Genomic DNA, 15,707 nt, shown 5'->3' with positions numbered 1-15,707 from the left:
AGTCTCTGCCCTCATGGAGCTGGCAGAAATAAACAATCGGCTGCATAACATAATGTCAAGGAGTGATGAATCCTATGAAGAAAAATAAAACAGTGCAAGAGGAGTAAGAGGGTAGAGGGTAATATGGCAGGTACTGCTTTGGATGCCCATGGTCAGGGAGGGCATGATATTTAGGCACAGCCTGAACGAAGTGAGAGAATGAATCATGTGGGTATTGGAGAATATAATTCCAGACAGAACAGCAAGTACAAAGGCCCTGAGGCAGCAGCACAGTTATGTTCATGGAACAACATAGAGGCCAATCTGACTGGAGTAAACAATGGGAAGAATGATGGGCAGTGACGTTGAAGTAGTCAAGGATCAGATCTTTATCTAGGAAGGGAACTCCAGTGCAATGGTGGGGGTGAGGGGGTGGGGGCGGAAGGGGGGTGGGACTGATCGAGGACCAGGACTGGAGCAGGGAGACACCCCCTAGGAGCTCATAGGAATGAAGAGGGCTGGATCAGGGTGGGCAATTGAGTTGCAATTGTAGAGTCATACATACTCTAGGAGAAGGATATATTTTGGACACAACGTGAAATCCCCAAACAGAGCTAGTCTTGGGGAAGACAGGACTTTGGGGACAGGATGAGATGGGGTACTGACCTCCCAATCTCTGGATCAATCATGTGCAATAACAGCTGTCAGAGGAAGAGGATAATCAAAAGGTCTACAGTCTGCAACTGTCCCAAAGAAGGGTAAAGGCAGAGATTAGGGTTCATCTGTTTCCACAGCTCAGAAGCCCAGGCACTGTCCATGGGGCATAAGGGAGAATGTAACCGTTCTTCCCCTAAAAAGTAGAACACTATCACTTAATACTACAGATTTCTGGCAAATGTCCCCAAACCTGGTTTGGTCTGGCCCTAGAATGAAATGACTTGTTCTAATAAATGGAAATAAAAAGAGTTGAAAGGCAATACAGAGGGAGGGGTCAATGCAGACCAGAATGTGGTTGGCTTGGTATAGTTTCCCTTGGGCATTTTTTTTTTTTTTTTTTTTTTTTGAGTTTTAGTGAGGAGGAGGTAAATAGTCCTTTGAGAGCCATATAAAGCTCTGCTTCCAGACTGCAATGGCCAGGGAGCATGGTCATCACCTTTGGCATTGTTCTCTAGATTTTTTACCCTTGGTGTTTTTCCTTTTCCTTGCTTGGCTGGGAGAATTATGAGCTCCTTTGGAAAGAATGCCGGGCTTTCTCCCTTGGCCCTGCTGTGGGCAAACGTTCAAAAAAATGTTAATTGTAAATATCTGTGATAAGAGTGCCCTCTTCTGGTATACCCTATTTGTCTTCAGCTGCTGTTTCCCTGACAATGCTGCATTTTTAGGCTTAATTATCTTTTTTTATTAAATTGACAAAGGAGAAAGGCAAAAGTCATTGTTGGGGATAAATTAATTTTACCCACTGTTTCTAGAACTTTCTTCCACAGTCCTAATCCTTATTTGGCCATAGTCTCTGAATCTTCTGACCCAATCTTTCTTTGGAATTTACACGTAACCTTTTATTAATTCACACACACACACACACACACACACACACACACACACGTAAAATTGGCAGAAAATTGGCATTTTACACACGTAAAAATGGCAGAAAATCAAAGTGTGGAAGGGGTGTTGATACAATTCATTTGATCGCTTTTCTGCCTGTTATTTATTGAGTGCTTGCTCAGTTTGTTGAATGCTTGAGGCATAAGCCTTTTCCTAAGACCTTCCGGATCCTAAATGAGTAAGGTACAGTCCTCATCTTTGCTGAGTTTGGTGGTGGGAAAGATGGATGAGTAAATATAAAATTATAACAGCAAGTGACAAAAAACTGAGGTGTGAACTGTGAGGTGAGTGGTCACAGGGGGACGTGAATTAATATCTTTGGTGATTCAAACACAAAGATGAAAAAAATGTATGCCTCCCTGACCTGAATTATTTCTCCTGACAGTCACATTTCTCTGTGCACTAGACCTCAGGATTCTACCCACAAATCATGATAGGTTTAATATATTTCTGTGTTACTAATGTCACAAAGTGAGTTTGGATCTGAAAGGGATGTGTGTGTATACACACACACACACACACACACACACACACACACACTCAGTTTTCTAATTTTTTTCTTCTATGTTCAAGGGAAAATGTTTCCTTTTATACCTTGAATATTTGGAGAGACTCTACATATCTAGCTTCAGCAAATTAAATATTGCTTTTAATTGCAGAATACCAGTGTACAATGAAAAAGGTTATGTATGGGTTTTGCTAGAAAGCATTGTTCTGATAGAAATTATTTTCCTCCATATAAAGGAGGAGTTATCTTTAATGAGACCATCCAAATTTTGTTCTTTGCAAAGGAGAGGCTTGCTCCCCTCCTGGTCTCTTGTGACATTTATCCATTGGCTTTAACCCACAATCTTGTATCTATGGGGCTCTGAAAGTTACCCAGTTTCCCAATGACTTTTAACCTTTTATTTTGTTTTATTTGGAAAATTTATTAATGCAGTTTTTCTATGTCACTAATCTTCTGCATAAGAAAAGCTTTAAAACTGGGAGAGAGAGTGAGTCGACAGTGAATTACATTGGTTCCTCATATCTATCCCTTGGCTATACATGCAAATGAAATGTATTGGTGATATTTTGGGGGTATACTTCTCACCAGACATAGATGGTATTGTTTATTATTTTATTTTTATTTATTTTAGTTATTTAAAGTATTTATTTTATTTTTAATCACTTAGGATTCCTTTTGCATCTGCATAAATTTGGTCATCTTTTTAATTTCTTTATCAATAATGGCTTTAACTCTCAACTATGTACTAAAAGAAAACTTTTCTTTCCCTTAAAGTCAAACTGAAAACCTTCCTTTCTCATAGGACAGCTATCCATAGGACTCTTGTTTTGGTTCACTATGCTTCTGTTGCTCATCCTGCACCCTGTCCAAACCTATCTTCTAAACTCAGGAATTTCTAAGAGAATCTTAGAGAAGTAGCCACAAAATCTGTAAGTTATACCCTGAGAAGCACTGATTTGGGGCATCATCTTGGTGATTTAAAATAAAAACCTCAAGTGGACTTGGAGAATACAGAAGCTCAGTGTAACTTTGAATCTGGTTGGTCCTTAGTCTGTCTCAATGATCCACTATGGGTGGAGCCATGAGGGCTGTGCCTCTACACCTGTGGTGGACAACTGAGCCTTCCAATTCTGTTGACTTGGTTTTTTTTTTTTTTTTTTTTTTTTTCTTTTGGTGGCAGAGGTGCTAAATCAAAAATAGAAGTGAAACACAATATTCAAAATGGCAGTGAGAAGTAAACAGAGGTGAGGGAATCAGTAAGACAGAGGGGACAGAGTCAGGGCATTCGAGTTCCATTGGCTCTGTCACTCATGTGCTATTGTCCTAGAGCAAGCCATGCATGTGCTCGGGGTCTCATTTTCCCTACTCTAGAGTGACCAGGGCATCTAGTGGGAGGTTCAGGTAGGATGAGGAAAAGGAGATGGGGTGAAATATTTGAGGCTTAGGGTCCCCACCCTGGTTTCAACCTAAGCACCTCAATTTCATTCTGTTTTATGTGTTTTGCTTCATCATAAGACCTTGTGTGAAGAAAACAAAAGATCTTTGATCCAGCAAAACAAAACAAACACCTTCATTAGACTTAACGATTTCCAAATTTCCTACTAGCTCTAGAATTCTAGGAGAATCAGAATGGTGGTATTCGTTGTTTTCCTGCCCAGTATCAAATGATGACTTCCTTCTGATTTTCCTGCAGTCATCTTGTGACTATTATGGCAAAGCCTGAGGCTGTCAGAGGCCACCACAGACAGCTTAGGCATCGAGCCAGTCCCAAGGCAGCCAAACAGAGGTGGATCCTGGCGGCAGACTTTAATTTCAGGATGAAGCCTCACCTGTGGCTATAGGCTTCCAGGATTTTCAGTTACATGAGTCAATGAATTCCACCCCAACCTCCCTTTTAGCTTAAGCCATTTAAATTCAGTTTTTCTGTCACTTGCAACCAAACGATTCTAATTGGATCAGATAGTGTTTAAAATATAGTCAACGAATGTTTACTGCAATGTCATAGAGTACCAAATAATAAATGCTTGAGATACAAATTAAGGAACTATTTTTGTCATCAACAACTTAACTTTAACATGCTGACCTTTGTGTACGGAAATCAGTCCTGGTTTACTACCAATAGGACATTCCCTTTGACTTGTTTAATTAACTAGTGATGAAAACTCTTACTTGTGAAGCAATTAAATGGATAGTTTTGGTCTCACTAACATGTTGAGGCCATCTGAACTCATATGGAGGTGGATAAATCTACCAAATGTAAAACCAATAAAAGCAGATAATTGCAACACTACAAAGCACATTGAAGGAAACAGGGCTAAAATCTCCCCCTACTCATCTTTGTGAGAATGTACATTGTAACAACTGTTTTAGGGCAATTTGACAATACTGCCCAAAGCCTTAGAACTGTGGTCCTATTTGGATTTGGCAATCTCACTTCTAGAAATGTATCCTAAGAACTAACTGTGGATATACTCTTAGATATGGAGATATCCATAACTACATTGATTACAAAAGCATAAACACACACACACACACACACACACACACACACACACACACACACAAACTGTTTGGGTAGAACTGTATCCCCCACCCACCCAGCCCAATGCATATGCTAAAATCCTAACCTTCATTACTTCAGAATGTGACTGTATTTGGAAATAGAGCCTTTGAAGAGGAAATAAAAATAAAAATGAGGTCATATAATTGGGCTTTAATCCAATATGACTGGTGTCCTTATAAGAAGAGGTGATTAGAACACAGACACACACACACAGAGAAGATCATAGGAGATACCAGAGGAAGACATCCATCTACACACCAAGGAGAGAGGCTGATAACCTTGATCTCAGACTTCTGGCCTCTAGGACCTTGAGAAAATTAATTTCTGTTGCTTTAGCCACCAGTCTACGGTACTTTGTTATGGCAGCCCAAGAAAACCAGTGCACGCACACACATGCACTTACACACACACACAGGCATGTAATGTTGAGCAGTATGGGACTAGTTAAATATGTATGGCTCATCCACACAATGGAAACCCGTTTATCCCATTTAAAATGATGCAGATAAATACTGTTATGAAAAACTCTTGCTGATATGTTATTAGGTAAACTAGATTATCACACAGTATGTATAGTATACTCCTTATTTATAAAAACATCTATGTGTACATATATAATGGATATTAATTTGGTCTAAGAGAAAATACTTTCCTTTGTTCAGAAAAGTGAAAAATGGCTCTGCTAGCAGTTGGATCATGATGTTGCCAAGTGGAAATTAACAATGTTTACAGAATATAAAGAATGCTCATACAGTGACATTCTGACTATGTTTGGAACAAGATAAAGACAAGGCCACTCTATAACCATAAAGATAACTAAATATCTTCTCTAACACTGATGACTGCTGCTTTCTTTTTATATTTTTATTAAAAAATTTTTTTAACTTTATTTTGAGAGAGAGAGAGTGAGCAAATGGGGAAGGGGTAGAGAGAGAGGGGCAGAGAGAATTCCAAGCAGGGTCTGTGCTGATAGCAGATGTGGGGCATGATCTCATGAACCTTGAGATAGTGACCTGAACCGAAATCAAGAGTTGGTCACTTAACTGACTGAGCCACCCAGGCGCCCCATCTTTTTAAACTGATATCTCTCACTTCAGTTTTTTCCTTTCAGGGTGAAAATTAAGATAGTCATCAGCAAATTCCCTTTCTTTTTGACAGAATCCAATCCAAATTTGATCCCTGTTGCCCTAATGTCTCCTTAAAAGTATCCATATAAAACCTCACTGCCCTGAGAAGCCCCTCTCAACTCCCTTTTCAGTGGCTTTGGTCAATAGGCTTTAAGAGTTCTAGATGAGGTAACTTTGGCCCCCTCCCACTCACCAGAACTGGCTGGAAATTCCATCTCAGCTGAGTTTTATATAGTGGACAGCAAACAGAGGGGTTACAAATGGTCAGGTCTCTGTGGGAGCTCATTATCCTTTTTCTAAGATGGCAGCTTCATTTCCTCAGCCAAACTGGGTAGGAGGATCTTATGCTATAGGATAAGGCCAAAAATCTTGGGCTCAGTTCCCCATTCACAGGAGGCTCTGTGGGGTGGGCCCTGGGTCTTCCCTATTCACAGAACCCACTGCCACTGGCCTCCTCCCTAGTGAACCTTCTGTCCTCCTGGCTTAGACCTCCTCTACTCAGCACCAGCCTCCTTCTGGGTAGGTGAGGCCTCAGCCTTCTTGCGCCCCCTAGCTTCCATTTCTAGTTCTGCAACTGAAGTGTATGAGCTATGGAGCTCAGGCTCAGGATGCAGAGTTGGCTTAGGAGTGAAAAAGAATAAAATACCTCTCATTCTTTTTTAGCAGTGAGTTCAGCACACATCAATCTGTGACTAATACCCTGGCACATATTCTAGAAAGGGTTCTGAATATATAACCTGAAGGGTTAAAATAACTGTCTCTACAGTTGTATTATGGACCTTTAAAAAGGTTTCTGTGGGTTACTTACTTTTTCTTTCTAATTTTTGTTACATTGAATATTTGCTTTCAAAATAAGAAAAAAGTATGTCATTTATTTTTAACTAATGGAAGGGAAAATAGAATAAGAAGAGGTGGAGAGTGAAAGGAAGAAACCAGGGCCTTCCATGGTGGGTGCAGAGGTGTATCACTGCAGTGTGAACACAGGACAGCCCTGGAGGTTGGTATTCCCTGGAATTCTGGAGTAAAGACATCAGCCTTTTGGCTCTGATTTGCACTTGTAAGAATATTTTAAGTGGCTCTTTTACCCTCTGTTTATCAATGAATACAAGGTAGCCCCATGGAGGCAGTAGGCGGTAATGGGAGCTCCTAACTGGGGAGAAATTTTCTTTGGAAAGGGAAATGGCATGATGGGTTTTATCCCTGGTTTTATATTAGAATTACTGATACCTGGGCCATACCTCCAGTGACCTAGTTGGTTACTGGTTAAAGGAAGCAGAGGGTGGGTGAAGAATGGAGCCCTCAATACAAAATTCTCCTATTCATAATTTTCCCTAGGGACATCTTTGAAAGGAAAAGTGGGACTACAGATTATTTCTTTCCATCAGTGTTTTCTCAGGTATGGTATGTGTACCATTGGTACAAAAACTATGCATGTCGTTGCAGGGAAAAGCATTTCAAAACAGTTTTTAATGGCATATACTTATTATATTGCATATTAGAAAAATTAGAAAAAACATACATCAAAGTTATGATTTTATAGTAGTGAAAGAACTTTAAAAAAATGAAATTCATTTATATAAAATGCGAGTCAATCGATATATTAGGTAAATCAGATATAGAAAAATTAGATAAATTAGGTAAGTTGCAGTGCAGGTGGTACATGGATATGGCAAAAATCAAGATGGTATGCATGTCTTTAGACTGGGAAATACAAGCAAAAATTGCTTTATCACACCTTTTTGAAAGAGGTGAGCTTTGGGCAGTGATTCAGAGCCGTGCCTCCAGACACTGGACTGAAAATATGTGGGGCTGGCTGAGAGCTTGCAGAAAAAGAGATTCCAGGTTTTAGTTCCTAAGACCTGGGATGGGGTCCAGGACTGTGTCTTTTCCTGAAGCTTTCCTGGTGGTGCTGGTGCAGCCTGGTTTGGGGACCTTGAAGAAGGGAGCAATACCTCTTTGGGCCTGGAAGAGCAGTAGTTCTTTAAGATAATGAAACTTATTTTAAGTATTTGCTGGCTGTGAAGCCTATTCATTGTTGTTGACTGTCATCAGCATGGCTTTGTAAACTTTTAATTTTTAAACTGCGCCTCTGGGTCTCAGCATTGAGCGAGTGTGTGAAAATTAAAATACACACAAGCAAGCACACTATACCCCTGCCAAAAACACATTTCAATCTGATTTAACCAATTAAACAAACAGGAGTGAATTACACCATTAGGCTCCACAGGGCTGCCAGAGCAAACCGACAGTGTGGTGCAGACCGGGCATGGGAGTCATAAAGTGCATGTTTCTAGTGGAAAGGAGATGCTCGAGTGGGAGCTGTTTCACGGCAAATTGATGTTTACTCAGTGAGTTTCAGAGGAATCATTGTGAGGCAGCTGGGAGGGAGCACTCTGGGATGGAAACCCTGCATTGGGGCCCAGAGTCCTGTGAGAAGGCGATAAGAGAGGAGTGCCGAAGAAGAGACATCAGACACTGGAAAGCTGCAGTCCCACCAGATTGGGGATGGGGGGCGGGGACAAGGGGGAGATGAAAGACTAAGAGAAAGCTGGCAGCACCAGAGGGCACAGAGACTTTACTGAAAGGCTGGTGAAGTCCTCCACTTGAACAGCAGCAAATAGTTGCTGTTGGGGAGAGGGGCGCAAAATATTATCCTACAGGACACTTAGGGAACAGAATAAATTCTTTAAGGAAATCATTAAGAGCAAATACCCATCTAGGTAGTTTCAGCAAGTGACTATCTTGAATCTCCTGTGGCAGTCCTTAGTTCAATGGCTCTGTTTTATGGTCCAACTGGGTGTTAATGTCATATGCCCTGATTTTAGGGTCAGAAAAAAATGAGGAAAGGATCTGGGGTTAGAAGGCCAAGCTGGCATCCCGATGGCCCTGCTCCAGTGTAAGCTGGGACATGTGAATTGCAGAAGGTGATAGACTGGGGGCAAGCGTGGATTCCTGGACCTCCCAAGCAAAGGGGACAATTGCCAGGGGCCAGGGCACTCAGCAGGGTTTCCAGAGGTAGTGGCCACTGTTTTTCACCTACTTCCAATTCAAAAAGTCCTACTCACAGACTCCTAGTCAAATTCAAATTGTTCTCTTTATCTGATGGAAAATTTTCATACCATGCCAAAGAAACGGGACAAAGATTTGTCTTATTTCTATTTACTGTTGCCTTTCCGTATCAGTTTCTTCATACATACATACTTTTAAAACTAGTTCCACTATTTCGGTCCCCTTTTGCTGTTATTCTTACGGAGACTGATGTTACAGGATTTTGGATGCAATTTTCAAAGACATGAGCATTATGACACTTTGATTATACTGTGGAATAATTTTATAAAGTAATTTGAGTTTTGGGGGGAGATAGAACATAGAGCTTAGCAAAGTTTTTCCACTAGGTGTCACTCTTGATCCAATTAAACCCGCTAGCGGTGTTTATAAATAGAAGTATATCTATAAAACATTGATATCCTTGGTTACGTAAACATGAATAACAAAATGTCCCCACCTGTGTGTTCTGAAGTCCTTTCCCGGTAATCTCTGTCATAAAAGGCGACCATACATCAGTTCTCTGGAGGACTAATTCCTATCACAGCCACTTTTGTTGTGAGACCTTGAGACTTCTTTGGCGTTGCCGGCTGGCCGCTGAAGTCGGAGCCTTAATTCGCTGATTTTTTTTTCTTTTTTTTTTTTCTTTTTTTCTTTTGTCACAGGACCCTGCCCCTTCGGGATCACGTTGGAATCTCCTGTGATTAGAGCTCATGTTTCCAGAATGCCACATTTCCGGTTGCTGCTCCCAGGAGTGCTGTCTGCGGGTCTCTCCAGGCTGCACCTTCAGCGGGCCCCACGTGTCCTGCATCCCCGCGCGCTCCCACCCCGCCGCTTCCACTGGCCGCAGTGAGCCTGCCAAAGGGCATGGGGAAGTTCAGGGACACGCGGCCCTGGGAGGTCGGCTCTTACAGCGGCCGTTCTGGGGCGGGGCTGGTAAAGTCGCTGCTGGCAACTTTGAATTTCAGAATATGGGATTATTGGATTGGTCACGAGTACTGGCCAAATTTGACTCGTTTCTCGTTTGCACTGCTTCAGGGATAGAAATAGCAACGATCCGATTCAGAGAGACTGTCTGGGGTTTTAATTAAAAAATAGGCCTTATTCTTATTTTAAAAATGTTATTCTTCAATATATAAGGAGATCACCTTCAGAGAAGAAATAGGGCATTGATAACTAATATTTATGTAACACTTTCTGATTCATGAGGTTGTCTCAAATTCATTACCTGTGTTACCTTCAGCATAACTTTGGGAGATGAGTATTAATACTACTGTGTTTCTGACTGGGCCTACAGCTGTGGTGTTCCATGCTTGCTAAACTGGAATTTTAATCCAGACAACCTGATTCCAAAAGCTATGAAGTCCCTTAAACCAGGTTCTTAAGTAAGGTGTACATCAAAATGTCCTGGTGAATTTTTTTTTTTTTTCCCAACGTTTATTTATTTTTGGGACAGAGAGAGACAGAGCATGAACGGGGGAGGGGCAGAGAGAGAGGGAGACACAGAATCGGAAACAGGCTCCAGGCTCTGAGCCATCAGCCCAGAGCCCGACGCGGGGCTCGAACTCACGGACTGAGAGATCGTGACCTGGCTGAAGTCGGACGCTTAACCGACTGCGCCACCCAGGCGCCCCCTGGTGAATTTTTCAGTATATGTGCTCCCGGATCCACGCTGAACATTGTCAGAATTCCCTGATATTGTGTTCATTCAACAGTAAAACACAAAATAGGCATATAATATCACATTAGGTAATGATAGATGTTTTGGGAAGAAAAAACAAAGCAGACTGAGGAAGTAGAGGGTGACAGGGGTGCTATTTTAGGAAGGATCAGTTGGGGAAAGCCAATCTCTCCAAGGAGGGGATATCTGAACTCAGGCCTGAATGAAGTGGGGCCGTCAACTTTGCAGCTGTAGGTGGGAAGGATGTTTTAGCAGAGGGACTAGCAAGTGCAAAGGCCCTGAGGCAGGAGTGTGCTTGGTGTGTGAAAAAAGGCCATGTAGCTGGAATCGAGTTAATTAGCGGAGAGTGCCAAGAGACGGGCTGGGAGATAGCCTGGAGCCAGATGTTAGGCCTTCACTGGTGTTGCACGACTTTAAAAACAGGTGTGAGCACAAGTCTTCACTCCTCTAATGATCTTTTTTCTTTTACCTTGCTGAGCGATGAAAAGGAAAAACAGGGAAGATAAAAGCACAGCTAAAATACAGCCCTGATGAGCTGCCACCATTGCAATCACCATGAAGCTGCAGTCAGGGCTGTTCGAGAGACCAAGTAGACTGAAAATGGTTAGTGGTGAATGAGTAGCTGCTAATTTGATAATCACCGTGAATCCGAGTGAAACAGATTTGTTCGCCTCACTGTCTACAATTTACTTTTATTTGTGATTGAATTGTAATTTCCATTTAAAATCATTATAAGGAAACAATACGTTCCCATCACGCTCACTTAAGTGCCATCCTGGAGTTTTTAGTTTTGCTTTAACATTAAATCTGGTCATGCTGTCTTTCATCCCCACCATCAGGATTTTCTCTTAAGATGCTGTTCTTTTCCTTGTTGTGTTTATCACATGGGGGCAAACTACACATGCCTGGAGAAACAATGATCACATTTCACTTCTAAGATAAGTACAGATTGGTTACATTTGACATTTTCTCTTAAGAGCATTAAAGATCTCCCATAATTTTGGGAAAAACAATCTTCCACAGAGGTAATTTTAAAAATATATTTATTAAAGCAGGAATAGAATGCCATATCCACACAGTTTAAGTCCACGACAAATACAGTGATGCTAGATAGTACTCATGTTAACTTGTTTTCTATATGCCCAGATTTATTATTTTAACTACCATCTGGAAAATAACATGATATGCTATGATTAGTCACTTGTTTAAGCTAGCTGGAAAAGTCAGAGGAGGGGGACTCTAGGTGAGAAATGCAGGTAATTTTGCCTGGGATAGCCCACTCATGAGCCCACACTCCGAGTGGCCAGCACACAACAGTTAAGGAATAACTTCAGAAAACACACACCTTCGATGACATCAGAATATGGCAGTAATGAAGCAGATTGTGAAACCGGACGTAAAATGTGATCCTATATTTGGTAAAACAAAGTCATATGTTTATATATACATTAAATAATTTCTAGAATTATATTCTCAGAATATTGCCCGTGGTATTCTTAAAAAATTTTTTTTAATGTTTATTTTATTTTTGAGAGAGAGAGAGAGAGAGAGAGAGAGAGACAGAGTGTGAACAGGGGTGGAGCAGAGAGAAAGGGAGACACAGAATCTGAAGCAGGCTCCAGGCTCTGAGCCCTCAGCACAGAGCCTGACATGGGGCTTGAACTCACGAACCGTGAGATCGTGACCTAAGCAGAAGTCGGACGCTTAACCAACTGAGCCACTCAGGTGCCTCACCAGTGGTGTTCTTTTAATGGAAGGTGGTTTCTGAGTGATTTCATTTGTATTTTTTGCATATCCATACTTCCTAAGATGAATATCTACTTGTGTAACAAAGAAAAATGCGTATAATAAAGTTTATGTACTTTTATATTATAGAAAAACACCACTAAAAGTTTTCTTTTCTTCTTTTTTTTTTAAACTGGTGTTTGCTGCATGGCTTCCTCTCAGCCTCATTGCTTGTTTAATATCTCACCAATGAATGATTGATTCCTACTTATTTTACTTCAGCACAAACTTTGCCTTCCACAATAAAAAAAAACATAGCTTGATGCCTCCGTACATTTCTTCTGTTTTTATTATAATCACTCCATCTCTACACCACAGAGGAAGAGATGAATTTTCCATGTGACTGTTAATGGTCTTCTGGAGATAGGCCTCAGGGAGTTCAGGATTCTGGATCCCACTGTCTGCTATTTCTCTTCCGTCCACTAGAGGGAAGCAGATGACAGAAGGACTCTTCGGCCATCAAGGTTTACTTGTGTTGACAGCTTTCTGGGAGATAAGTGAGAAATGGCCCAGGCATAGTTGGCTGGGTGTCACAGTGACTCTGTCATTCAGAAAGCCATATGGTTTATTTGTATTGGTACAAATTAACAACAGAATGTTTCCCTCTCCCCTGAACTATGGAGATGCAGAAAATTAACTTCTGCCCCGTTGTTAGGAGTTTCCGAAGATACCAACGACACGAATGGGCACCCGTAGGAATAGGACTTGCACCACATAAGGTTTTGTTTTGTTTTTGTATGAGATTTGTGCTCGCTACACTACGTACTGTTGGAGGTTCTGGTTGACTAAATTTGAGGCAGGGCTGACCTAAAGTTGAGGTATGAAACAAAGGTGAACTGTTCTTGCCCTTCTGGTGTATAGAATACAAAATCCAGATAATGGGGGTAGAAAATCTACATACAATTAAGGGGATGTAAAGGGATGGTGACTAGTGAAGAAAATACTGAAGAAATACATTTGACTTGGAGTCAGGATTTAAAGAAAGTAATGCCTACAAGATCAGAGTGCAAGCAGGGGTTGAAAACTGGTGCCTGCTGAATCCAGGCTGTGGAAGTACTTTGAGCAACCAAATATTTTCAAGTTCTTAAAATTTGAATTTATTTATGTAGGGCAGGAACCTTTTAGTTTGCTACACTTCTCACCGTTCCCATCATTGTGCACTTAGCACTTCAGACATTTACCTGACCTTCCTGGTCCTCAAAGACAGTTGTGATTGCAACCCCATCTTAGAGGAACTGGGTGGGGGGGAGGACATCCAGGAGCTGAGGCATGAATATTGGGCCAGAACTGGGAACGGGTAAGTTGTGTGGAGGGTATGTCCTCATAGGGCTGGTATATACAGACAGGGTTGATTCAGATCAAGGGGCCATGTTGGACAATAGATTGTAAGGAGTTGAGGGTGACTTGAGGCGTAGTTCAATTGTGGTACTGCTGTGGGGAGCTCTTAAGTGCTTGAGAATGAGGGAATCAGGGAGTCCTAGAAGAAGATGCAGGAATAAACCTAGAGAAGCGCTGGAGAATCTGTTTCCTGCTCACTCTGATACGTGTTTTCCCTATGGGTTTTGATGACTAGAACTGCTCTGCTGGAGAGAAACGGTGAACTCTGGAGTTGAACATGATTGACGTGTATGGATGTTGCCCCTTACCACCACACCGGACCTCACCACTTTCCTGCGTGTCTCCAGAACAGGTGGGGGCTTGAGATAATCAGCTCCCCACATCTAGGACACGGGCTTCTCCTTGCCAGATCTACGAAGCACCAACACACTGCAGTGGAGTCCGTGCTGGTCCCGCTCCAGGTACCGAGCATCAGAATTTAAAGGGATTGCGTGAGGAGACCTCAGAAGATTTGTTCAGCATTAGTTTCCGATGATTGGAACTCAGATAAGAAAGGCTAAGACCCAGCTCTTAAAAATAAGCCAACCAGTCAACCAGGCACTGTGCTCTGTAAAGTATTGGTAGCATTACATTATGGGAGGAAACAGTGGCAGGCAGGGGTGAAGAGGGACAAAGAGGGTAAAGTGTAACAAGAGTAGACATGGGTTCCAATTCTAATTCTGCCTTTTCCGAACTGAGCTACCTTAGGGAAGCCACCGAGCTTCTCCCTGCATCAATCTAATTTGCCAAATGGCGATACTGAGATGTGACTGGCCGGGTTCTCTGGGAACGTAAATGAGAAGGTGTTTGTAAATGTCGGGCACGTCTTCATTTCCAGCCTCCTCCCAGTAGGAAGTCATTCCTGTGAATCCTGGACTCCTGTCTGGGAGAGGGACTTTGAGTGAGAAGGAGCAATGTCTCAAGGACGCAGCATCAAGAGTTCATCTATATGAGAAGAACTGCAGAGACCATATGTGCTGACGTTCCTTGATTAACTCAATTAAAACTCTGAATGGTTAATATGCTGTTTTCAGGCAGTTTTGATTGCCACAGCATTTTCCTGTTGCTTTTTCATCAAGAGAATCAAAGGAAGAATTGTGTTCAGGATCCAGAGGCTGCTTCTAGAAGAAGTGGGGAAAGCGCTGGCTGCCCACTGTGGTGATGTGGTGGGTGTTGAGGAAGAGCCTCTGGCCCAGACACGGCTCTGCCTACCTGTCAGCGAGGCCTGTAGGTCCTCACTGGGGCTTCCTCATTTGGACATAGGTTGTCTTGTTCTCCCCAGAGTCATTTGATTATCTCCAGCAAGAGCCATGCTTTTCAGTCTACCAGAGGGATATGATATGCACTCCTCTCTTTAAAAAAAATTTGTTTTTAATGTTTATTTATTTTTGAGAGAGAGAGAGAGTGTGCGAGCAAGGGAGGGCAGAGAGAGAGACACACACAGAATCCAAAACAGACTCCAGGCTCTGAGCTGTCAGCACAGGGCTCAACGTGGGGCTCGAACTCACAAGTTGGAGGTGATGACCTGAGTCGAAGTCAGACACTTAACCAACTAAGCCACCCAGGCACCCTTGCACTCCTCTCTTTAAGAGAGGCCCAGTAGAGTGCAATTGTTCATAGGGGAGGAAGGAAGTAGAGTGAGGAGGAGTATCTCTGGGTGATCGAAGCAAGCCCTCAGCAGGTGCCTCTGTGATCTCACAGTTGCCTCTAGAAAATCTCAGTCAGGAGTCTAAACTAATAATAACGTAATCCAATCAATAACTAACTAGAAAGGCCTGTCTTGTTAGACTTATCATCTCCTTCGATAAAAATCTGTTTTGGGTAGAACTCTGGATGGTTTGTAAGGCATGATGTCGCTCATTGTGGTTTCATTGTTTCACAGCCTAACAAAGGAAATCTCTTAGGCTGATTTTCTTCCTTCTTGAAGTGAGGTCCAGAACTACTTGTTAACCTGTACAATTCTTGGAGGCTTGTCCAAAACTCAGCCGCAGATTCCTGAGGCCAGGGCAGCTTGGTTGAGTTAGGTGAGAGCAAGGC

The sequence above is a fragment of the Lynx canadensis genome, chromosome C2 (assembly GCF_007474595.2).
Source record: "Lynx canadensis isolate LIC74 chromosome C2, mLynCan4.pri.v2, whole genome shotgun sequence".
Taxonomy (NCBI): domain Eukaryota; kingdom Metazoa; phylum Chordata; class Mammalia; order Carnivora; family Felidae; genus Lynx; species Lynx canadensis.
Note: the sequence above shows the minus strand (reverse complement) of the source record.